This window comes from Felis catus, chromosome F2, assembly GCF_018350175.1.
Source record: "Felis catus isolate Fca126 chromosome F2, F.catus_Fca126_mat1.0, whole genome shotgun sequence".
In the NCBI taxonomy this organism is placed as follows: Eukaryota; Metazoa; Chordata; class Mammalia; order Carnivora; family Felidae; genus Felis; species Felis catus.
In genome coordinates, this window is record NC_058385.1 from 79,332,335 (window position 1) to 79,356,929 (window position 24,595).

The following is a 24,595-nucleotide window of genomic DNA, read 5'->3' on the forward strand; positions in this document are numbered from 1 at the left end:
GCAAGGCCCTCCCCTCAGCTCTGCATAGCAGTGTTCGTGGCTTTGCCCCCTGAAGGCGCCAGCTGTCCCTGGTCAGCCCCCAGAAGCCAACAGGAGGCCAGGGAGGGCCGGGCAGGTGAGTGGCTGCTGGTACAGGTGGCTGTTGTTCTAGTTAACTGAGGGGCGGGGAGAAAGCAGCTTATAAAAAGGCAGGTTGCCGCCGGTCTCTGGTGGAGGGTGGCTGTGAGCTTTGACAGGGGGGTGGTGGGGTTGCTGTGTGTTTTCAACCTGGCAAGTTCGGTGCGCGCGCGCTCTCTCTCTCTCTAGATTCCTTCCTCTTGAGAAAACTCCTGTTTTCTGCTTCTCTCTCTTGCTTTCACCCCGCTAGAGCCTAAAGAGGCCGTAGCCAACAAAAGTCTGCTTTAGCGCATCTCCACCTGCACATCTGAGGCCTCCTCTTTACGTAAAGGGCCCTCCTTTGCTTTGAGCCCTTTCCCCCTCTGAAGAGGAAGCCGGGAGCAGGTCTTTGGTTCAGAGTGCCAAGGGGAGGCTCTGCTGCTTTTCTCCAACAGAACGGGGCAAGAAGGAACCGGCTGGCCCCTCGTGGCCCAACCTCGGGGGGAACGATAGGGTAGGCTTTCAAGGGCAGCACCCCTACTCCCTCACGATGAAAATCCACGTTGATAGGCGAACCATAGGCAGGGCCCCACAAGGCCTCTGAATCAGGCATGGAGGATCCTGGGAGCCTGGGGCCTATGTGACAGCTGTGTCGGGCTCTCCGTGCCCATCTTCCTTGAGCTTGGTCGTTAGCTGGGTCAGAACAGAGCCAGCAACGTGAGACGTCAAGTAGATGAACCTGAGCTCCTACCCAGCGAGCTGCAGGCTTTCCTACGTTCCGATCGCTCTCTCCAGGGCAACAGGACTGGCCGCTCTGAGCAGCAGGCACTGGCTCTAGACGCGGCTTTATTAGTTCCTGCTGTGGTCCTGGGGGGGTCTAGATGGCTGCTCAGATCTGAATTCATGACGGTCGAGAACTCCTGACCCCTATCAGGTGTTGAATCCACACGGCACTAGAGTAAGGTGCTCAGCAGAACCAAAACGTGCGAGGATCTTGCCACAAGCTTTGCCTGAGACTCAGGATGTCAGTCCTTTTTCTGGGCAGTGACTAAAACAGGCTGTTTTCCTTAGACCTCTTCTGATCATCCCCTCAGACTGCGTTGTCCTGGAATGAGCAGCAAAAGGGGCCGCTACTTTGCCCTCCCTAGAAAACCTTAGGGCCACCTCTCCCTAACCTGCGAAGTATGAGGACTTCTACCTCCAGTCACCGAAGTGTCGTCTGGGTACCACATTGTCAGCAAAGAGATGCAGACTGTAGGCTTTCTTGTAAAACTTAAGACCGTTACTGCATTAAGACCTTGGAGCTAAAATGAACCAAAACCTCTTCCTTTACCTGGCAGGGGTCCGATGTTCGTTGCCAATCCTTCTCTGATCAGGATTCACCTTCCCAGGAGAAAGTGGCCCTGATCCTAGTTCTTGCCTTTCCTGGTGACCGACTTCCACACTTCCTCTCCCCTGAAGGACACTTTACCCCTACCTTGGAAGGGAGGAAAAGTCTTGTTTGGGCTTTCTCAAAGCACCCCAACTAGTCCCTGTTGGGGAAAAGAATTTAGGCCCAGTTCTTTCCAATTCACTGGCTCTGATTTTATGATGGGAGCCACGTGAACCTAGTTGTAACCGGACTCCTTCCTACTCCTGTCAACCTGAGCTTTCTTGATCTGATGCTACTGCCCAAACTTGTAAAACTGGGAATAGGAAATAGCTTCTGAGGCTTTCACAGACCCCATCTCAACGTGGATTGTGCCCAGAGTCCGGGGACCCCAGCTGTGCCACTTCCGTGGGTCTAGGGGTAGCATCTGGTTGGAAACGGGGTGCTAACTAGATCGTGAGGCAGCCCCCGACACGGCCACAAATGGCCAGCAGGTGCAGCTTACGCCAAGTACAGGTGATGCCAGTGCTCCTCGTGGGGAACTTGGAAACGCAGAGCACTTGAAAACTAAGCCCACAGCTCAGAGTGTTGCCTAGCTTTTGCCGCCCTGCTATAAATACGGTGCAGAAATCCTGCCCTCTCCTAAGAGCTTAGAGGAAGGTTCTACGGAGCCTCATACCCTGGTCACAGCCTGGCCTTCGGTCTCCAAGCTGTCATTCCTTCGTGAGCTGTCACTCTCGAGAAATGTTGCCTTTAGCACTTTGGTGGTCAAAACCATCCTTCCCAAACAGTACAAGGGCCTGGGTGGGTGGGTGACCACTTTGAATCCTCTACAAAGGAACAGTGTAAGGACTGCTGCAAAGCTGAGCCTGCGTGCCTTTGACGTATGGTGCTGATGTGACCTTAGGAAACGTGCAGTAGGTGGTAGCTGAGCTGGTCTTCCCGCATCTTCTACGTTCTCCGTGTCACACCCTCCACTCCGGCCGCAATCAAATGTACGTGAAGTTGAACATGTTGAGGCTGAACGTCAAAATAGGTGGTGTGCAGCGGGGAGGTTAACTTTGCTGATTTGTGCAATGTCCCATGATACTTGTACTAGGGCCATTTAGATGCCATCCCGTGAGGGGCCAGTGGCCCTTGTGCTGAACCTTAAGCTCTAGGTGCCTGGTGAACAGACTCCTCTGCCTCCAGGGGTGGTGAAGCTTGTAATCCTAGATTAAATGTCCGTGTATACAGGCGTTCCCCAGAGATCTTGTGGGATCTTCTAGGCTACCACAATAAAGCCGCGAAATGAACTTCTTGGCTTCCAAGTACACATGAAAGTTCTACTCTATACTGTGGTCTATGAAGTGTGATAACCTGGTCCTAAAACACTTGAACTAAATATTGCTAGGACGAACGGTAACCATTTGCGCTCTCAGCGAGTCTGGCTTTCTGTTGGTGGAGGGTCTGCCCTGATGCTGATGGCTGCTGACAGATCCGGGTGGTGGCCGCTGAAGGCTGCGGTGACTGGCAATTTCTTAAGACCGCGATGAAGTTTGCCACCTCGACTGACCCTTCCTTTCACAAGTGACTTCTCTGTAGCATGTGATGCTGTTTGACATCATTTTGCCCACAGAACTTCTTTGAAAACTGGGGTCCTTTCAAGCCCTGCCACCTTACCAACGAGGGCTCCAGAATATTCTAAATCCTGTCCTTCCAACAATCTCCACCGCATCCTCACCAGGAGAAGCTTCCGTCTCCAGGAAGCATGTTCTCTGCTCCTCCCCGAGAAGCACCTCCTCCTTCACTAGCCTTCTCCTGAGAGGACAGGAGTTCAGTCCCGTCTTCAGGCTCCACTTCTGATTCTGGTTTTCCTGCTGTTTCCACCACATTCACAGGGCGTCCTCTGCTGCTGCCCTGAGCCCCTCAAAGTCCTCTGCGAGGGCTGAATCCACTTCTTCCAAACTGCTGTTTAGTGTTAACACTGCAACCTCTTCCCATGACATCCTAGATGTTGTTCGTGGCCTAGAACAGTGAATCCTTCCCAGAAGGTTTTCAACTTTGCCCAGATCCACCCAAGGACTCCTGTCTATGGAAGCTATATCCTTCCAGAATGTACTTCCTAAGTAACAAGACTCACAACTCAAAAGTTACCCCCGATCTGTGGGCTATGGAATGAATGTTGTGTTAGCAAACATGAACACCTTAATCTTGCTGTGAGGCTCCTTCAGACCTCTTGGGTGAGCAGGTACTAGACCGAGAGCAGTAAAACGAATCTCTAGCAGTTCTCAACAGTAAGCCTGAAGTATTCTGTTGAACCATGTCGTAAGCACTGTCAGGCTTTGTTTGTGTTGATAGAGCACAGGCAGAGTAGACCTAGCATCCTTCCTAGGGGCCTTAGGATTTCAGCATGGCCAATGAGCATTATTTGGCCTTCTCTTAATGTCAGGAGCAGCGTTAGCCCCTAACAAGAGAGTCAGTCTGTCCTCCAAATTCCTGGCTTCAAACTTCAATCTATAGATGTCCTAGATGACTGCCTCTTACAAACATAAGGTGGTTCTTGCTATAGTGAAAATCTTACGGATTAGCTAAATCTTACAGGTAACTTGCTGTATCACTTTGTACTTCTGTTATGGAGATCACTTCTTGAACCTGAAGAACCAACCTGTCAGCCTCAAACTTCAGCTCTCCACCTCCCTTGGCCCTTACAGAATTGGGAAGTTAGGGCCTTGCTCTGGACTAAACTTTGGCTTGAGGAAACGTTAGGGCTGCCTTGACCTTCCATCTCAAATACTAAGGCTTTCTTCATATCTGCAATCGGGTTGCCTGGCATTCTTATTCCTGTACTTACTGGAGAAGCCCTTTTAATTTCCTTTGGGAACTTTTTCCTTCGTGTTCACAACTTGGGTCACTGGCCAAAGATGAGCTTTTGGCCTGTCAGCTTTCAATGTGCCTTCCTCACCAAGTTTTTTGACTTTGCGTTCAAGTGGAAAGAGTCCCATCTCCCTTGGAGACCACTGTAGGCTACTAATTGGTCTAATCTCCGTATGGTCTCACCAAGGCTTGAAGAGAAGGGGAGAGACCAGAGTGGCGTGTCAGTGGAATAGTCTGAACACTGCCATTAGTTAAGTTTGTGGTCTTATGGTCATGGTCCTGGATCGTGGTGCCCTGAAACAATTAAAAATCACCACATCAAAGATCACGGATCCCCGAGCAACATCACCAATAGAAAAGTCTTGAAATACTGTGAATTCCCAAAATGTACTGCAGAGAGCAAGTAGATAGGTGAAAAATCACACCGATAGACTTGCTCTGTGAAAGGTTGCCACAAACTTTAATTGGTGTTTAAAAGTGCAAGCACTCGAGGTAGGTCTGTAGAAGATCAAATGGAGAGCAGTTTCTGTAGCTGTCCTTCCCAACAGGGAAGAGAACTTTTCAAAATACTTGCACATTAGACCTTTGGTCAGGTCAGTAAGAATACTCTGAGCATCCCAACTGAGGGCTGTCCAGAGTCTTGAGTGCTAGACCAGAGCTCACAGGTACATGGCTTTGCTGAGAAAAGGGAGCCACTAGCCTCTGCCCTGAACTGTGCTTGTTTTGGGGAATCCTCATTGCTTTCAAGATAAGAATCCATTCTATCAGGCTCCAGGGTGACCACTGTAGCTAGACTTTGCTCCTGGTTGAAGCCCTGAAGGCCCCGAGGTGGAATCCAAATAGGCACGAAGTAGACTGTACTGAGCAAGTTGGCACTTAAGGCAGCCCCCTTAGATGTGGTTCTTCTCACCCCACCCCCATAGGTTTGGGTCTGCCTGAAACATTCAGGCTCCATGATTCCCGCTCTCCTCTTACCCATGGTTGGTCTCCTCCTGAGGTGGTTTTAAGACCTTCATGGACCCCTAGGAACTGTGTTCCTTTGCCTCTATGGTTCTGGGCTTGACTACAGCCTAGTAGCTAATAAGAACTTCATAAAGGGAAAGTTCTTACTGATTCAAGTGGCAAAAACTAGCAAAGGTTGGTCCAAATATCACCAAAGGATATCTGGACCTGGGCTGGGATCAAGGGGTGGCAAGAAATACAAAGAACGGTTGGCTGCAGAAAGGCTAACATCTGCTGGCCTGGACTAGTCCTGTAAGAAAGGAGCCCCGTCGGAGGGCAAGGGCCTATGGAAAAGCCTCCAGATAGGAGCAGCTTTGTTGTTCTGATGCATGTGATGTTGGAAGTTGGCAACAGTTTTAGGCAAAGGACACTGAACTTGGAGCTCTACAGGGTTTGCCCTGGTCTATCCTAAACTCTTCAAGCTATGGAAGTTGGGAGGCTGTACATCACATGCGACCAGATCCTACCATGGCTCTTGATCCTTGTCTAATGAGGTTGACTATAGTTAGGGATACAGGCTAAGTCAGGCTGTCTTCCACATCAAAATCCCCTCGGGAGAAGGTGGGGGGGGGGGACACTCCTATATTCCTGGTCTGAGAATTCATGTTCTCCTAATGTAGCTTCTTACCACAGTTGTGTTTATCGTGCACAAGTGCTAACGAAACTGAACTTGAGGCTAACTGCACCTTGGTGACCAGCATGAGTGGCAGGTAAACCACTGCTTGCTTGAAGTAAACAAAACTACCAGGAGCTCTGGGTCCCAAGTATCCACAATCTGAAAGCAACCACAGCCAGAGCATTTTCTCTGCTACCAGGGCCCCTGGATCTGACTCCATAGCTGGCCTTCCTACTACAGCACAAAGGCTTGATGTATCTGGGGACAATTGGACAAACCTGGCCCCATGCAATATCCGTACCAGCTGGGCTTCAGAAGATACTCTGAAACCTACACCTACTTAGGTAGAAGGTTCCTATGGGCATTCACTTTGGGTCCCAGCTGACCTGGCATCTGTCAAAGTATATTCGTGTCCCTCTACTGCAAATGGAACATATCTCCCTCCTCCCCTACCTCTTAAGAGTTGAGAACCAGGTCTTAATATGAAACAGACCAGAACTTTGGAGGGATTATCCTCCCTATAGGCAACCTGTCTGAAGTGATGGTTTGGGGTAAAACCGGGGCAGAACAAGGCTCTTGCCTCATGCCCTAAGAGCACTGTGTGCTCTTCCCTGTGAAGAGGTCTATACACCCCTATACACTTGGGCTTCACTATCTTCCAGAGGTGAAATCTGGCGAAGTCTGCTATGTACTTCTGGTCCTCCAGACTCTGAGGTCTCAGGGCATGGGGTTCTGAATGGTTCAGGGCAGTGGAGGGTGCATGATTTCTACTCTAGGGACCCAAACAAATCATGGCTTTTTTTTTTTCCTTTTGAGTAGGTTTCTGAATTCTTCCTCAGCCTCAAGAGAACTTGGGGGCAGGAAACCAGAGGTTTACTGGGGTGGCCTTTCTGTACTAGTGTGCCTAGGGAAATCTGTCCAGTGTTGCTACTATGACTGCTGACTATACAGGTCACCATGAGTCTGGAGGGCTAGGTGCAGGAAGGTTCCCAAAGGGTGGCCTTCTGGGTTGGATGAACACTTCTCCCTTGGTTTTCTACCTGGGAGTTCCAGGAATCCTGCCAGGGCACACTATCTGTTTGACCAATATCTCAGTGGTGGTTCTGGTTCCTCGAAGGGACTTCTCAGTCACAGAAGGCACAATGGGGGTCTGTCCTTCATTGGGGGTCTCAGTCCTAGAGAAGTGGATCTTTCATTCTCCAGGATTCTGCCCACTCCACCATCTTCTAGACCCTCTACAACTCCTCCTATACCTGGATGTCCTCCTCAAACCAGGGTCTCTGTCCTGAAAACCATCCCCCCACTAATACTTCTGAGTTGGCATGTTGGTAAGATCTTCCCAATTTCTAGGATCTGAATGTGCCCAACAGACTGCAACTTCTCTACCATGAAGGTTTGGGCTGAGGGGGCTCTGGCTCATGAGTCTCTATTTTGTTCATGTCTCCTTTAGAAGCTGTTCTTTGGCTGGTCCCCATTGCTCCTGCTCTGGGTTCTGTCTTGAGACTTCATGGCTTTGACTATCAGCTCTGTGCCTGTTCCACCCCCTATCCCTGCTCTGCTCCCCTCTAATGGAGCTTTTCCGAGTTGCCTCCTAGCATATTCAAACACCTATGGGCTGTCCCTACAGGGGTCTCCTAGGTGCCCCGAACACGAGTTGGTCTTGGTGGACTTGACCATCTCCCCTAAACTAGCTACACCTGCAAATTCCTCCTCCTCTTCTGATACCATTTGGAGGGGAGCATAAAATAACACTTTCTCAGCTTCCAGATAACCTTGCACAGATGGTTCTCTTGCAGTCTCTGGGATTTAAGCAGCTATCCTGAAGTTTATAGTGAGAAGGGGCTGAGGGTAAGCTGGTGTTCATGTTGGGTTACAAATCTGGCAATACTACCACTAACGTGACTTCTAAGTGCAGTGGCAGCTCCTAATGGGTCCTCCACCCTTCCATCAACATGTCTGATATCCGTCTCCCTGGCTGAGGCCCTTGGTGATGGGATCAGCAGTAAGTTGAGGAAAAGGAGGCCCATATATAAACATAAGCCCGTGGTGACTTGTATCAGATGAACAATCTTGGCAAATGATACTCTCGTGATCCTGATCTGCAAGGCTGGCAATCCTTGACCGGCTAGCTTTTTGGCTAGAACACATACTATTGAAAGCTCGGTGCCCACAAAAGCACCTAAAAACTGAAAACTTAGACTGGATTAGAACTCGGGGTTTCTGGTGCTGGGAAAGAACGACCTTGGCATCTATAGCTATGAAGCTTCCCATGTACAGAATGGCTGCCAGCAGTGCCCCTTCTCCAGTGGTACCCAGAAGTTCTGTGATGGATTTCCCTTGAATGCTGATGTCACTACTGAGACTTCGAATTGTCCTCATTCCTACAAAAAGTTCCCAATGTTTCTAACTTCAAGTGACTATCAGGTGACCAATGGCTAATGCTGCTAGTAAAAATAGGTAGTTTCTGTAGAACTGTTGCTACAGAATGTAGCAATGTCTGGATGACTTAGTCTGCCATGCTTTATGTACCCAGTACATACAAAGGCTGGGGATAACTTGGTGGCCACCTGCCATGAGACTGGGAACTCCTCAAGGAGGAAGTTGACCTGGAGCAGCACGTAAGGGCAGAGCCTTTCAGTTCTGGGTCTCACCCAGTTGAATGGATTGTGCGGAGCTGATCTGGCACTACACCTGATCAAAACTACAGATGTTGGCAGTAGTCTGTATGACCCAGACATCAAGGCAATTCTGGCTCAGGACCCTTGTCTAACACTCGCTCTAGAAAGCCCTCTACTGAAGTGACCAATAAAAGTTGAATAAGACTTGTTTAGAAAATGCTGTGAGGCCAGTCCTGTTAAAGTCTTATAGGTCCTTCCAGATGCCCAGTTCTGTGAATATAGTCTGGGGCCAGACTAGGTCTCTCCCCCCCCCCCCACCCCCCCTTTTTTTTAAACCTTAAGAGCAGTTCTAAGCTCACAAAAGATGAGCAGGAACTAGAGGGACTTCTCATATCTGCTTCCTGCCTCACATATATGCATAGCCTCCCTCACTGAATATCTGCTACCAGGTGGTACACTTGTCAGTGAACCTACACTGACCCATCATCTCACACAAAGCTCTTAGTTGATATTGGGCTTATTCTTTGTGTACACTTCAATAGACATTGTACAAATGTGTGGCCCATATCCACCATCACAGTATCCTATGGAAAATTTTCCTGCCCTAATAAAACTCTGGATGAAATGGTTTGTGCATAGCAAACCTAATATGCTATGGACTTGAAGATCCTTCTCTGAGTTCATTAGTGTGTGACCAGACTTTGGTCCATATAGACCTGCCACAGGCCTCCTCCATACTGTTATCCATGGGACGTAGAAGAAGCTCAAAGGCTTCAAGTGCATAAGGCAGGTGGTAAGGAAGTGTGTGCCAAAGACCAAACTGATCTTTGGGGTCTGTGCTAGAGGAAGGAGATGAAATGTAAGCACAGTGCTGAACAGAATGGTGGACAGGACCTAGGTCTTGCATGGACTGGGAGCAGGGATGAGTGCAATCTGCTGACTGTAACAGGGACATGCAGCGTGGGTAGCATTTTTCCATCTTCAGAGCTCCAGCAGACCTTGAGGATGGAACAAGTTGAAGTCCCCTCCTGCAGGGCCTACTAACTACCAGACCCCCGTGAGAAAGCAGGCTCACCAGGTCTGATGAGACGGGTAGAACACATTATTGTCCTTCCTCAGGGCAGTGTGGGTGCTGAAGCAAACAAAAACAAGGTCCCATCAATGTGACTGGCCAGCTATGTGGTCACATAAGATGTCTTTTCTTTCAAGTAGAGATAACTTAGGCTCACAATAGTTCCAAAGAACACTACTAAGTTTCAGCAAACAAGTAGCCAGAGAATAAACCACTGTTCCCAGGAGACTGGTCAAGGCTTCCTTCAAGCTGATGAAACAAATGTGTAGTGCTAAGGAGTCCTATGTGAAATATAGCAGCTCTGGAAGCCTTAAGAATTTGACTTCACTTGCTTGAGGCCAGCCCAGCCAAGGGTGCTTCCATAGTGACTAGCAGGTACACAGGGAAATCTGGGTCTCCAACCATGTTCTCTAGGACCCTGTCACAAGGACTCCAAATGCTGGAATTGAGCAGAAACAGTGAGGCAGACTTGTAAAGTTTGGACTGTCTGAATTTGCCGGTATGACCTTCTGTCCTTTTCAATGTTCCCCCCAGTTCTAATCTATTCCATTCGTGAAATGTTACAGTGAATGTATGTGTGAAAACCAGGGCCTGGAAGGTTGGAGTACATTACCAACAAATGAGATGTCTTCCTTGTGCCTCCTCTGATCATTCTCAAGGGCAAAGCTAATCAACGGTGATAGAAGTAGAAAAACAAGTAGTCTTGAACTTCACATACTAGGATTCCATTTCTATATGCTCGTTTTCCACACTTGTCTGAGACTTATGCATGCTGTACGTAGCAGTAGCTCCTTTCTACTGTACACGATTTCCTTATAGGAATATACTCTGCCTTATCCACTGTCATACACAGGGGGCACCATTAATTTTTAGCCATCCCCAAGCTGTCATGTTGGATCTAGAACTGGTACACATGCATACCAGTCCTAGGCTGGGTCCTAGGCTTTATGTGCTTGGCTTTGGGATGGGGATTGGGGCAGGGTGGGGGCACACCAGAACAGTCTTCCAAAAGGTAACTGATTTTACACCATTGCTAGAGCAACTGAAATGCTCCTATATGTACTTGCTAGGGCTTATAGAATTCCTGCCTGGTGACTCAGCAGTGGTATGTGTAGTATCTTTAACTACTGAGGTTGTGTCCTAGTTACTTCTCCTGCTTGGGTATCTAAAATATGCAAGGTGTTTTCAACGTGACCCACAACACTTCGTGGCAATGATGGGAAGAACTTCCAAGTCCCGTGGGCCCTTCACTAGGATGTGCATGTATAGTCTCTGAAAGCTCCAGTGGCCAACTAGGGCCCTTTAGACTTCTGGGGTAGTTGAGTGTACTTAGGACACTAGTGTTTAACTGAACTAGCTATAGTGAGTCGACTGGGGGGGGGGGGGGTCTCTGGTTCCTTTCAAAATACAAATATAGGTGGAGTGCTTCTTACATAAACCTAAGAAATCGGGGGTTCCAAGATACTCAAAAGAAAACCAGGCCACCCCTCCTTTCCAGGTCTTCTGAAGATGGAGGTGAATGTCAAGGGCATAAGTCATTGTAACCCTGTTACTCCTGGCTAATGACTGTCACTGCTTCAATATAGAACAAGGCAAGGGCAAGCATTCTTCCATCTCTTCCATAGTCTGAAATAAGGGTATTCACAGACTGAAATAAAACTCCCTGGTGATGTCTTAACCTAGACTGGAAAATGAGGTTGCTATGTGACCTCTTACTGCTGAAGGAATCTGAACAGAAGGCATCATGCCTTCTATCTCCTGAGCAGGACTCTGCTCCCCAGAGTGTAACACGTGGGCAGGGAAAATACGTTAGTGGCTCTCTGGATACCTGGAGCTACATGTAGTTTAAGAAAACCATGGTAGAGCACTGCAGAAGTCCACTTCTTCCACAGCCTCCTACGGAGCTTAAGGCAGCTCAGGCCTTGGATGGCCCTGGGAAACGGGCTGAAAATGTGCAAGGAAAGCTATAGCTAATAGACTTCACACTGGGTTTATTTTCCTCTAGGACTCTGGCTCCTAGGCCTATGGCTGGTTCAAAGAGTCTCTTAAGACTGGTGCCTACTCAGGAGTTGCCCAATAGACCATCCCTAGAAGATCCCTACTTCTCAAGGCTGAACAATTAGCTTCTCTGAATAGCAACTCCACACCTATTTGGTTGATGGTTTTGGAGCTCTAGGAAGCCTGGCGAGATAGGACCTCTTCCCAGTTCCTCTAGGAAACTGGCTTCCACCTACACAAGCAGGTTTCCGTGTGGTTCTTGGGTCTCAACCCAGCTCTGTGCACTGACGGCCACATCTAGGTGGGTGACTTGTTGCTGTACCAGCAAAATGTGTGCGTTAAACCAGCAAAGCTAAGTCCACCAGTGTCTCCCATTGACTTTTCTGGCTTGTATTTTCTCCACTTGAATAGCAAGTGCATGATCGGTGGAAACCTAACCCATTAGTATCCTACAGAACAGAACATTAAGTGAAAACAACGTGGCCTATAGCCTTTGGATGCTAACTTCTTCAAATACAGAGTACTTCCAATGCATTGTGGTGATTTTAAAGAACAAGTGTGCCTCTGCCAGCGAGGAGACCATGCCCTAGTCGGTGAGGAAGACAATGTAGTCAAAGGGGTATAGAGTGTAAAGTTTCAAGGCAGAGATCATGCAAGGCCTTAGGGACTCCAAAGACTTCGTCCCCTACTTAAAACTCAACAGTACATTTCCATTTTACTCAAAAATGAGGGCTTACTTTTAAGGCTTTCACTGGCTCTTTGTAGAGAACAGGTGGTAGGGAGGACAAAACCAGTTGAGTATCCCGTAGAAATCAAAACATAGTCATGATTCAGTCCAGAGGGGTGCATGGGAATAGAGAATGGACTGAAACTAGAATGTTTTGAAGGAAAAATAGACAACTGCTTTGATACTCAAGTTAGGGAGACCACTATGAGGAGAAAGTCAGAAGTTGGGCAAAAGTTTGAGATCCATAAGAGCAAATAGCTGTTAAAAGCAAACTGTATGAGGTTTAAACTCTCCCCATATTCTCTATGCAGAGTGTAGTGAAGGAGTTATGTTCTTGTTTTTGTTTTCCTTCCGTGTCAGGTAAATGGAGGAAGGATGAGCCAACAGTGTTTGCAAGCAAGTCGTTATGGGGGATGGGTCTCCCAAACTCTGTTCAGAAAGGTTTACTGGCAATTGACACTGGCTGTCAAACGGTAGGACCTGCATTGATATCAGAGTAAAATAGTGTCAAAACTTGAAGGCCGTCCCTTTTAAAACTCAAGATGGCGTCTACAGGCAGCTGTGGGTACTGACAGACTCTAGGTGGAGTAGACAAGCCTCTTCTTAGATGGGATCTCAAAACCAGAAGACCAACTGCTCTGGATCCTCTAAATGCATGTTGAAGTAGCCATGGGTGACCTGTGGTGCTGAGGACAGAAGGGAGAGCAAGAGGTAAGTACAGTCAGTGAAGGGAGTGGGGGTGTCCCTGTGGGATCAGAAGATTCTTGGAACAACTTGGAAAAACAAGGTGGAAAATGATGCTTGGGCTCTAGAGATGAGGAGTTTGAGGGAGAAGTGAGGAATGTCCTGGAGTTGCTAGGAAAACTTGCACCCATCTCTAAACCCAGTAACTTCAGGGATATAAGAAGTCCTAAGCAGAGGTGGTACACTCAAAGGGGCAGCCATGTTTGTTTCCCCAAAATAACGTCCAGAGGAGTTTGGGGATCTAAACTCTGCCAGAGGAATACCAGAAATCCCCGACCCCCCCCAATCAAATGTTTTGGGGCATCGGGGGGCCTGGATGGCTCAGTTGGATACGCGTCTCTTGATTTCAGCTTAGACCATGCTTTCCTGGTTAAGATTGAACCTCTCATCGGGCCCTGCAGAGCCTGCTTGGAATTCTGTCTTCCTCTCTGCTCTTCCCTCACTCCTTCAAAATAAACCTTTAAAAAAAAAAAAAAAATGCCCCAGGGCATCATACTAGGAATGATGAGTCCAGACAAATAGTAAAGATGGGATCTATGAACCTCTTCAGACTCTATCTTCTTGACCACCACAACTTTAAAACAGTCTCCTTGTGCCTCTTCTGCCTTCTGACTCTTGAGGCTGATCTAGAGCCTGCAGTTCTAAATCCCTCCTCCCTACAAGCACATTCTCACTCACTGTAAAGAATCTGACTCCAATTACCTGACTCTTTTAAAAATACACAATTGATGTGAAAACTGACTTCCCCAATGGTCATCCCTAAATTCTCCTCCCTGGAAATCACTGCACATGTCCTCTAGAAATGAGGGTCTGTTCTTCATCCCTAATGGAGTTGGTCTGTACCATGCTAATAGGGTTTCTCCTTTCCCCCTCTTCTGCTAGGTGATCTTGTCCTATAACATCAGCACTGACCTCCCTAACTCTGAAAAGAGGGACTCCCAGGGAACCAAGGAAATGGATGTGTCATCAGGGAGAAAATCTCTGGCCACAAATGCCCAGTGTTTCCTGTTAGAATCAAATATAACCAGACACCAAAGCTTAAGGAGCTGGAGCTAGGAATCCTTTCACTTGGGATTGGCTGATTCCCCCACCTTCTGGACCTGTGGTGTGAGCTTTGACCCTCATGTATATTCTGTCCTCACTAGGAGAGGACTCTGATAGAATCCTGTAGATGAAGTAGTAGCATCCTACCTAGGGAAGTCCTGTGTTTCTGCAAGAATCCTTGGTTTTCTTGGCAAGGTCAAAAGGATTGTGCCTTTTTAGCACTATGTTGTCTTTAATTGGCTAACCTGAAAAGTACCTTCGAATTTCTGAGATCGCAGGGTCTTAGGGAAATAAGGTGTGTAGTTTTCTTAGCTTTATCCAGGTACATCTTACATAAAACACAAAGTATGCTTTGAGTTTGGACACCTGCATAGACCCATAATACCATCACCCTGATCAAGGCAAGAGTATTTCTATAAGTGTACACACACCAGGCACTATTGACTGGATCCTACAGGGAACCAAGGGAAAGTTATGCAGAGAACATGGTCTATGGTGATCAGTGATGCTGGCAAGAAGGCGTTAGGGAGGCTGAGTCCACGAGAAAGGGAAAACTCTTGAAAGGGATATGTCCAAGGAGGAAGCCTGTGGCCCTGGTATGGGGTAGTGGAAGCTGGTGGATAGGGCACAATCCCCATATCTCCTCACAAGGTGCCCAAATAAACTTGGAAATGTTGAGGCTAAGATAGTTCATGTCCACACTATAGTGTGGTAAAGATGGCCTTCTGGTGAGGACAACAGGCCACTTCCTCTAGGGTTACAGCTGGCTGGACTCCACTCCTAGGGCACTGGCACCACCACTGGTGTCAGGTGAAACAGGATTCTTGGTGGTCCTCTGGATGAACACCCAATGCTGCTGGGATTCCTGGCCACACAAGGCCAAGTTTGTCTTCTGAAGACTGCATCTGGCCTAGATCAAAAGACCCAATCCCCGAGACATCCCTTTACCAGCTCCTCCCTTAAGTTTAAGGGACCTTAACAGGTCTCAGCAGGTGGTGGACCCCCAGCACAATATGGAGGATGAAGTCTGGCATTAAGCTCTCCAAACCCTTTCCAACCAGGCTGAGGTGGTGAGAGTCTTGATGGTCCTGTGTGAACTAAAGAAAGCTATTATTACCCCCTGTGATCAAAGTTCAAACTGGGACCAGAGATGGACCAGTCAGGAATAATCCTCAGACTCCATCCAATAACCTGGTAAAGCTTGTCTTCCAGACCTGAAATGGCTTGGTCTTAAATCTTTGTGTTGTACTGGCATTCTGCTGTGAAGAATCTTGTGATTGCTTATGTGTCAGATGACCTCCAGCTTATGACCATTTGGCCACTGGAAAGTTCTAGGCACTTGGTGACCCCTCTCTAGGCATTTATTGCTACCAGGACCCAGGCACAAGAGTTGACTTTCAAACTAGTGGGAGTGGACGTGTTGCTTCTCCAGGAATCTGTTGTGATCATCCAGCTGGGGCTTTTCAGCAGCTCCACACCATAATTCTCTGCCATTGATCCTTCCTGTGTTAAGTCTCTTGAGATGTAAAGACTACGTGGCCTGGCAGCTCCTATCCTGGCCTGGGTGAAACACAGCCTCATTGCTGTGTGTGTCCAGCTCTGAAATAGCTATAAGGGTAAACTGTTCCATGGATCCAAGCAGCATCCTCAAATGTGCAGCCTTCCAATTCTAAAGGTGCCCATGAGGCAATGCTTCTTCATGTTAGCACAAAGACCGTAACTTGCCCTCCTCTTGAAGTCATCCTGACAAGTTCCAGATCCCTGAACACCGCAATGACCCTGAGTCATGCCTTTCCCTAGAGAATCCTGTGTGCTTGAAGCAACCCTAGACTTTATCCCCCCTAACCCCAAGAAGCAGGGTCCCCTAGCTTCACATGGACAAAGTGGAGCTCTGATCTGCTTAGCCAGGTGACCTCTTACTAGCCAGAGGCACTAGCTCCATGAACTCAATTTGCTTGGGAAAGCCATTGCCTAGAGTTGGGTTAATGGTCAGGGTCCGTTCTGGGCCTCCCTTGCTTTGACAGGGCCTCCAAGGACGTGGCTATTCTGCCTGGCACTGTTCTGGGCCCTCTCCTTTGGAGTAGATGAGGGCAACAGTGTTATACTAAGTGCTATACTTGTCGTTGGGGCTGTAACCAAGACCGTGACTGGATGCCAGTGCTCAGGCTAGATGTTCTGCCCAATGAGATCTCTCCTTGACTAGATGGTCAGCCTTAACTCCTGAAGGGACTTTCCTAGAAGTTTTTCCTGGGATACTTCCATGTGGAAATCACATAGAACCTAGAAGCTGGAGGCTGACCCAGGTTCCTGCATGTTGCTGGAGTAGGGGCACCTCAATGATGTCAAAGTGGGTCCTGTTTCCAGACTCCTTGGTTCTGTTGACCCAATCTGAACAGAGAAAATAGATTATTTCTACTGACCTACAAGTTCATGAATTCCTTCCTCTGTCCTCCATTCTACTAGAGTCCAGTGAATTTTAACTTTTCTTGTTCTAGAACTGAAATATAGGTCTATCTTCTAACAATCTTATAATTCTAATCTGTGTTCTCAGTGTTCCTCTTGTCAGTCTTTCCCTTCAAGCTGAAGTTTTCCTGGTCCTCAGGAGTAATTTTGGGCTGTACTCCGAGAAATCAGGCTTACAAAATGCAAGCCTATTCTCCCATTTGAGCAGGTAGTCAACCTGTCTGTTCAGAACACACATCCCTTTCATGAGCTGTGGATCAAATGTCAATTCGGCTAATGAAGCTCCTGCAGAGCTATTCTAGTCGATCCCACCTGTGTTGCCCAGATGACAAGACTCTCCCAGGCATCCCCTCTGCACCAGCTGGGAAGGGGGAGGTGGGCTGCTGCCCACAGGCTCTGGGAGAGGGGCACCTCTTTCTCACTGCAGGGAGTAGAAAAGCAACTTCCTCCCATGAACTCTGCTATAATAATGCTCGTTACAGTTGGGAAAAGGCTTGATTTTATTTTTCTCACCCCAAGAACTGGTAGGTGTGATTAAAGCATTCTTGTCATGTTGGGTGCCCTTTTTCCAGGCTTCTGGCTGGAGAGAATAGCTGATGATCCTTGGTTATTTCTTGTCTGTGCCTGTTGGCATTTCCTGGCTGCAGCACTCCCCAGTGTCCAGGCAAGGGCATCTAGGAGCTCAGACAACAACCCAGGAAACTCTCAGCTGGGTTGTTGTTGGCATCCCAAGGTCTCCAGCCAGTATGCCTTCTCTGCTACTTCCAGCATCTTGTCAGTGGCTTACTCGGGGAGCCGGCCATTTTTAGGCAAAACTGTGAACTCCAGCTGCTGACTGCAGGGAATGGACTCCTCAAGACCACGAAAGCACACCAGTTTGTACTTCCCCCAACTACTATACTTCAGTATTGCTTAGCAGCCAAATAAATGCTTGTTTATCTTCATCCTTTGACTTCTGGACCTTATGCCTATCTTACGCTTAAGCAGAAACAAAGCAATCCTGGGTGTGTTTTCTCAGACTCTGACTACTGCTGGGAATATAACAACATGTTTTAATCCCCTCTTATTCACCCATGAATGAACAAGTGAACTTCCCATTCTGTAGGGAAACAATTGGGCAGACGAGGTCAAAGTTTGTCTTACATACAGCCTAGGTGAGGAGGACACCTGCCACATGGGAACAGAATCGGGGGATGCATGAGGCAGGCTCTGTAATGAATAAAAGATGGGTGTCCCCTGGTTTCCATGGAGGATGTTGTTCGCTTGTCTGAATAATACCATGGTCTGGCAGAGAACTGAAACCTGCCACTCAAGGATAAGCAGGGGTTGTTCCTGGTCCTCCCTTAAGGGTTGTTTGGCTGGACCCCTTCTCCACGGAGGCAGAGTCCAGTAGGGAAACTTGTGGTAAGGCCCTCCTGGCTTCCCCAGAAAACAAGGCAGCACCTAATCCTGAGCCTCCATCTCAGGCCTTAAACAACACTGGAGGAACCATCATCTTTATCCTTCTGCAGCCAATGTGATAGCTCCTCCTTCAAACACCTCAGAAGGCAAACTTCCTTCAATGGATTCCTTCTTCTAGTCCTTCAGTTACCCTCACATTAACACCATCTCCAATTCTACAACCTCTTACCAACATTCGGGACTGCTGCTGAGTTTATTCCAACTCTATCAGCTAAGCCCAGCTCATCAGGAATATATGCTAGTAGTGGGTAAGGTTTGAAGGAGCCAGACGATTGCAGATGGAGTTCTTGCTTTGCAAGAGTGGCATAATCTAAAGACCCTGCCTACCTGGTGGGTCAAGATCTAGGCTAAGTCCGTGATAAATGATACTTGCACTCCCAATACATGGGTGTCCAACCTGGGTACTATGCTGATACCAGGCTTCTATCTGCCTGCCTCCCACCCCAAGTATTAACCCTTTGTATTGGAGCTGAAATAATACACTTAAAACCACCTCCCCTCCAGTAGACATCCTTACCTAATAGACCTCCAGAAACCTCCAAAATGAGGCAAGCAGGGGGCTACTCAGGAGAACTTCCAAGAGCAAGGTTTCCTCCTGTTGCATCCTGTGCAAGCTTGAATTCCCATGGTAAGACTAATACAGATGGAAAGTGGCCAGTAATTTTTGTCACCCCGGTGGTAGAGGCTCTTTTTAGAGGCCCCAAAAACCTAAATTCACTAGCCATAGTTGTGGTGCATAATTTCATTGTACTTGATTCTTAGCTGGGCAAGAAGGAACTGGAGGCTAGCACAAACACCCTTCTTGCTGGAACTACGTAGACATGGTCAAGAACAAGTCTGTCAGTTAAAAGAAAAACCATCTGGTTCTCCATAACCGACCCAGTTGGATTTTTGGATGTGTTTTCGACATGAGCAGCACTTAGTAACCTAGTCTCTAGCTACCAGGCCTGATAAGAACTAATAAGCCTTCTGTTTCCAGTAATTTGCTATTACAGTTGGATTATGAATCCTACCCAGAGTCCTTAAAGCAACTGTACATCTGTTAAGTCAGATGTTTCTATATCTTAGACTAAAGTCACTCCTACTCCTTTAATTGCCTGACTACAGACTGCACTCCCAGGAAAACTTTCTAATTGGAATTGCTGCAATGGTTAGGATCTGGATGGTCTTACTTCTCCTGCCCTTGGCCAAAGGAGGTCAACAAGAGGGAGAGGGATGGAAAGAATCCTGATCGTTCTAGTTGTGCTACCTGTTGAAAGCTAGTAGTTTTACAGAATAACAAGATTAAACCTGTCACTTCACAACAATGATAAAATGAGGCATTAATAAGATCCATCTGTAGTTGGCCACACACCCACAAAAAACAGGCGCAAAATGCCAGTGACTAGCGATCCTTAACAAGCATGGTTTTTCTCTGAATCTTGTATTTCTGTCCTAGTTCACTGTTGTGTTCTCCATAAGATGTTGAGAAATGGTCTGAGGAGGATGGATTTTTATTAGGCCTAGAACCTGGGTAAAGAAAAGGAGGAAGGACTAGGTAGAGAAAACAGAACTTGGGCTCAAGTCCAAAGCCTTGGATCAAACTGGCCAGGTCTTCTGTACTCTCACCTGTTGGTCACTGGGTGTTAACACTAAGAAGGGGATGACTTGTGGGGAAAGTGGCTCAAATATGGCAGACCCTGAAGGAGCTGGCAGCTGGAAGTAGCTGGGTAGCCTCCCTCACCACAGGTGGGCAGCAAGACCCTATTTAGGAAGGGACCTCTATATTCATGATGATACTTGAGCTCATGGAGCTGACCAGTCTGCACTGGCTAGAGAACAGCTTCTTAGACTAGTAAATCCTAAGATCAACTCCATCTTTCTCAATCAGTCTAAATACCTGACTTTAGGAAGAGGCTTCCATTTGGTGTGGTCTTAGTTTATGGCTTCAAGATGAAATTCCTACAAGAGGTCTTGAGCAAACTAGTAAAATCCATTGGGCATGCTGAAGTAGGGCGATGTGCCAAGACCAGAGAAGCTACAGAATGCAGGTCTTTGGCTAGACTGCGGTTCCCCAAGGGATGGCCGAGACTTGGAGTAATAGCTCCTGTTAGATTATAAGGTTAAGGGACTTAGAGGTATTGGTGAAGACGAGGAATCCACTGGTAGAAGGATCTTGACAAAAAGGCAAGTGAAAGTCAGAAGCTGGTGTGAAATGATAAATGATCCAGGAAAAAAACAAATTCTCTTGCTCTCCAGTACCCTGATCTGTATGGGAGACAGAAGGTGGAGGAGAGCAGACTTGACATTTCTGGGGCCAGTGATGACTTTATGAGCAGGGTATGGGCTACTGGTGCAGGCATTTACCAAAATGGATTAAACAGCACACTTAAGACCTGTGCATCTCTGCATTCGTGGCTTTTATTTCAAAGGGAAAAAGCTGGAAACCACTATTGAACTGGAATAAGCATATTAATCTGATGTACTTAAGGCAAAGGCAGCTGATACCTGTAACTCTGAAATACATCAAAAGTTAGATACACAACAAATATCAAAATGTTAACCATAATAACTAGAGGGGCAATATAGAATTTCAACTCTTCTGTACATCCAAGTTCTTAATACTAAAAGGGGTAAAAACAAAAAATCCTGAAAGTCCAAAGCTGGTGACCTAATCCCTTCTGCATTAGCATGACTTCACGTGCAGAAAAACAAGATCTTGCAGGACCTCCCATGGTTCCTCTTTTCCAATGGATTATATTAACCCATACGTACTACACTGCTGCTGGAAATAGAAGAAAAATCCTCCATCACCATAGGACCTTCTAGATAAAATTAAAATAGGCAATTAATTGGCAAGTACTTCATAGACCTTGTGTCTTAATTGTCACCGCAGACCTAGAGGGAGTACTCTGAAACAGCACCTTCCTCACGTGGACACTTAAGCCTTAAATTACTCTAAAGACTTCAACTAAAAATCCATCTGTAGGATTCAATTACTGGATAAATCTGGAGTTAGGTGCAATTTTGTCTCGGTAACAGATCCTTTATTTCTAAGTTATAAAGAATTTGCTCAGAACCTCTCAATTGATCACCATACTCCTTTAAATTCAAATAAGATTGCAAATTAGCATAACATGAAGTAGAAAAACATCCTAGGTTCATTAGGGTCAGGATATGGAAAGTTCCCGTACTTTTATGTTGGTCTAGCTTACCACTTTCCTGTAAACCTCTCAGACGTGATCATGCTAATAACCTGTAGCAAAAAGGAAAACTTGATCAGTGCTAAACAGAAAAACTGACGTGCATACCTTGCAGTAGAAATCAGTATTGCACATGACCATGAACTGAAACTGTAAATCGCCAAAACAAACTTGGAAGTGAAAGACCAGTGGGTGTGTAGCGAGGCCTGGCCTTGGGCACAAGGACCCAAGGCAAGGGTTCCGCTAACCTGGCTAAAGTGTCCTCTCTGCCACCATGATGTTTCTACCAAACTTTTTAAACTTAAATGGGACACCTGGGTCTGTGGGCTTTCTCCATTCTGATTAGTGTTGAAAGAAACCAGCTCACCTGTGAAAGTAGAGCCTTCTGTGTGTAGTTTTAGCTAAACTTCTAAGGACTGGTTTCTTTATAATGAGAAACTTCTAAGAGGCCTCAAGTATGAGAAAACCATAGAGTTGGTGAAGGAGGCACATGTTGGGTGCTGATCTCCAAGTTCATGTTCAGTCCTAATTGAATGATTCTGCTAGGGCTTCTGAAATAACAGCACATTCTGAATGCTGCACATTCTCCATATTCCTGCTAAGGTTTGGGGCTGTAAAACCTAAGATAAGGGCATTCTGTGGTTCTAGGATAAATGGTGGGGGCTAAATACTCGACCTGCCCAAAAGCCTGGTTTCCTGGTCTTGGGCTAAGGTTGAAAAGGCCCCAACACAGCTAGGATTAGCCTTAACCTGGATGCTACTTGCAGAAAGATAGGGGAGGAGAGGGAATATGTGAATGGCTAGTCTGGTTGCAGGAATCCAATTCCTGAGCCTCCTAAACCCTCTATGTCCACATGACACACTAACTGGGCACCTCTGCCTATAGTTACCAAAAGCCAAATTCCTCAGCTTGATAAGAAAGCCAGTCATGGGTCATGGAGCACCAAGCTTCGTAAAAACTAGGCTCTTCTGGGAGGTTGCTTCTCCCCTGGTGGAGTAGGCTCCATGATCCTTTAATTCTTGCTCCTGGGAATCTTCTGGCCTGACGTGAAGCTGGGTTCAGAAGCCAGCATCTCCTGGGTATTGCAGCAGGCTCTTCTGGAGCGTGGTGCTGATTTCTACCCCCTGCCTGGGCTCTGCAGGTGGGACAGTCTTGGCTTCCTTAGTTCCTTGGCTGTGAAGGCCTTACCATGCATACCACTCTTCTGATGAGAGTGATCAGATTTCTACGGTGCAGTCCAGGGGAACCAGGCTAAAAAAAATCAGCTAATGTGTGCCTACACGAGCCAGGAAAGTACACGTAGGACCAGATCCTGAAGATGCTTGATCAAAGGACTTGAATTCACATGGGATGAGGGAGTTCGTCAACTTGGAGCCACTTTCTTTGAATATACTCCAAGACCTCATGGGACAGTAGAAACTCATTGGACAGAACTTGCTCAACACAGATCTCCTTGCGCTTCTAAGTGAAATGCTTGTTATCCTGGCAACAGGAAAAGGGACCAAGGGGGTCCAGTGAAGTAAGAATGTTGGGGGACCATATATTATGACCCTGGAAATTGAATGGAAGATCATACCCATGTGAAGGCCTAGAGGTAAACGCCATCAAGAACCCATTGGTGAGAGGGACACAGCAACCCCAAGTACAAAGATGGCTTCTTGCAAGATTGGGCTGTGGGCAGGAGGAGCGGTTCATGGAATCTGGCTCGCTCACTAGCAATAGATTATTCCACACCCCTATACTGACCCAAACAATAGAAGTCCAAGAACACTTAACTGTTGTAGCCAAGAAACCATGACTTTCAAAGAACTGTGGAGATGATTAAGAGAAAATGTCAGATACTAAGCGGTACATCTGGCTGAATATCTAGTTTTCCCTGTGCATAGGATCGAAAGCAAGAATGAGGAGCAAGGGACACAATAGTTGGAGTCAAGATCTCCTGGCCCAATTCCTGGACCTGACCATATGCATTCAGTTTTCTCCCAGGACTGTGCAAAATTACCTGTTCTTCTTAAACTACAGACTGTCAATGTGAATTTCTTGACTTTCTGCAGGATGTTCTGCTAGTTCAGTGTCCTGCTAATCATGCATGATGAGTAAGAAGTAGTTAATATGCAGGAGGCCTAGGTATATTGTTCCAACCCATATACTGGATGACCTGAAAGAAACTTCCAGCTTTGTGTGAGATTGTGAACAGGAAAGGACACTACAAGGGGCTTAGGCTGTAGAGCAAATGGCCTTGACATTACACTTGGGCTACATAATCAGGCAGACTCCAGGGTGATGAAGATGTCAGTGGTAGGGAAAGGGGGCATGGTGGAGTTCACAGAAACCTGCCATGAGAAAATCACATGGTCGGTCCCCAAGGTTCTACAGGTACACCATCTGCATCTAGCCCTGCAGAGAACTATCTTAAAGCAAAATAATGGCCTATCGTATGTGAAGCTGAAGCACCAGTTTCACAATGACGTAAGGATGGGTGCCACCCTTCAGGATTAATAGAACTCTCTATGGTGTTCTACCCCAATAGAAACAACTTAGAAACCAAGGGGGGTGGAAATAAGTCACGCCTATTTCCATCATTCCTAGTGACCCATGGGGGACTTTGTCTTTACCATCTCAAATTCAGCCCTGCATGGATGGAGGCTCCAGCCTCAAGAGAGGGGCTTGGGGAAAAGGGTGAGAGAATGGTTCATTCCTGCCAGGGAACACAGCAAGTTTCCCCTTGAGCCATGAGATACCACTGCAGCCCAGGCACTTTGAATTCCTTGCATCCTGGAGCCACAGGCAAGAAAGGCCACCATTCCAAAAGGGATGGCTGACCCTGGCTGATCATGTGGAGGTATGGAGCTGCTAGTATATAAGGAGGGGAGAGAGTACTCAAGTGATCCAATCGGATGCTTCCTGGTATTCCCTTTCCCAGTTATGACTATGAAGTATAGCAACCCAGCCTGAGAAGGGTAGGTCTACTGGGGACTCAGACACTCTGGGGGTGAGGGTTAATTCTCTCCTCCTAAGCCAATGAGGGCAGCAAAAGTGAATGGCTGAGGGTCATGGAGTTCCTTCAATGGAGATGGGAGAAGGAGACTGAGTCCTGGGACCAAATGCAGGAACGGTAGCTGTGCATCACCTTGCTCTAGCCCTTTGCTGAGTTCAGGAAGGAGGAGGGTCCTACCAAGGGCCAGGAAGAGCTGATCCCCAAAACTCAGACCATAGAGGTATCCCTCTGCCCTATACTCGATCTGCTTCAGACCATGGCCAATGTGATTCAGATTTCTGGAAGAACTTCTGCCTGCCAGTCCACAAGTTCTCCAGGAGTGATGCTCATGTCTTCCTTGGAAGGGTA

At 47.3% G+C, this 24,595-nt stretch overlaps 1 long non-coding RNA gene across 1 annotated transcript in view; it reads left to right on the top strand.

The window, feature by feature from the left end:
* LOC123383073 overlaps positions 1 to 24,595 on the top strand; it is a 38,615-nt gene continuing 14,020 nt past the window's right edge. Inside the window, exon 1 of the long non-coding RNA XR_006592378.1 lies at positions 1 to 24,595. This exon is cut by the window's right edge and continues 11,845 nt beyond it. This is a non-coding gene — a long non-coding RNA (uncharacterized LOC123383073).